The sequence below is a fragment of the Monodon monoceros genome, unplaced genomic scaffold (genome assembly GCF_005190385.1).
Source record: "Monodon monoceros isolate NGI ecotype Baffin Bay Population unplaced genomic scaffold, NGI_Narwhal_1 Super_Scaffold_19, whole genome shotgun sequence".
Classification (NCBI taxonomy): domain Eukaryota; kingdom Metazoa; phylum Chordata; class Mammalia; order Artiodactyla; family Monodontidae; genus Monodon; species Monodon monoceros.
In genome coordinates this window covers 11,622,653-11,624,388 of record NW_021703775.1, presented here as the reverse complement: position 1 = coordinate 11,624,388, position 1,736 = coordinate 11,622,653, and positions in this window count along the sequence as shown.

The following is a 1,736-nucleotide window of genomic DNA, read 5'->3' as shown; positions in this document are numbered from 1 at the left end:
TAAAGAATATAACAAATTTCACCTATTCATTCAGTAATGTTTAGTAAGTACCAACCATGCGCCAGACCCTGGTCTAGGTGCTGGAGACACAGGAGGCAACATTTTAATGTGTCGAGACAGACGGTAACCACGTAAGAAAATTAATTATTTCAGCTAGAGGTAAATGCTGTGTCATCAATAAAACAGAGTGATGTGGTAGAGTTGAGAAGGGGGTTCACCAAGGAAGCTCATCAAGGAAGACGTCTCCCAGGAAATGACTCTGAACTAAGCTCTAAATGGTAAGAAGGAGCCAACCATGGAAAGGAAGAACAACCCAGCTAGAGAGAACTATAAGTTTATCTAAGCATAAAGGCTCTGAGGCAGTAACCAGCTGGATGAGTGCAAGTAAAAGCTAGAAGGTCAGTGTGACTGGAGCATCATGAGAAAGGGGGGGATCAGTGGTGTTTTAACAACTGACCCTCTGAGAAAAAAAACAAAAAAATCTGGGTTCGTAGCATTTCCCAATTGCCAAGATGTAAATATTTCCACCATGGCCAACTTAAAGCTATCAACATGGTGTCACTAAATGCAAAGTTGGAAAGCCCTGCACACAGTCATCTCATGAGCAGGTATAAGTGGCTTCAGGACATCACTGAAAGTGTTCTGAAATGAAATTGAGAAACAGATAAGGGCCACCATCACTCAGGTTTTGTAAGCCGTGTTGAGGAATTTGGACCTATGACAAGATTATCGGGAGACTTCCCTGGCGGTCCAGAAATGGGACTTCACCTTCCAATGCAGGGGTTGCAGGTTCAATTCCTGGTCGGGCAACTAGGATCTCACATGCCTCACAGCCAAAACACCAAAGAAAAAAAAACATAGAGCAGAAGCAATATTGTAGCAAATTCAATAAAGACTTTAAAAATGATCCACATCAAAAAATCTTTTAAAAGAAAAACATATTATAGGGAAACCATTGGAAGAGTTTAAGCAGAAAGTAACATTACCAGATTTATTTATTTATTTGTGGTACGCGGGCCTCTCACTGTTGTGGCCTCTCCCGTTGCGGAACACAGGCTCCGGACGCGCAGGCTCAGCGGCCATGGCTCACGGGCCTAGCTGCTCCGCGGCGTGTGGGATCTTCCTGGACCGGGACACGAACCCGTGTCCCCTGCATCAGCAGGCGGACTCTCAACCACTGCGCCACTAAGGAAGCCCGAGATTTATATTTTTTTAAACATGATTATAACCACTGTGTGGAAAATGGACTGTCCAGGGGCAGAAGTGGAAGCTGAGAGACCAATTAGGAGGCTACTGCACCATCCAAGGAATGTGGTGGCTTGGACTATCATACATCGGATCTTCTCTAGTGGAGAATGAAGAAAGAATAAAAATATTTTGGATACTAATTCAGAGGTAGAAGTAATGGTCATCCTAGTGGATTGGATGTGGGAATGAGAAAAGTTAATGAATGAAAGATAACTTCTAAATAAACAAACTTACGGTTACCGGGGGAAAGGGGGAGGGGGGATAAATCGGGAGACTGGGATTGACATATACACACTACCATATATCATAGATAACTAGGGACTCCCTTGGTGGTCCAGTGGTTAAGAATCCATCTTGCAATGCAGGGAACGCCAGTTCGATCCCTGGACGGGGAACTAAGATCCCACATGCCGCGGGGCAACTAATACGTGTACTGCAACTAGAGAGCCCACGTGCCTCAGCTACAGAGCCCAAGCGCTCTGGAGCCT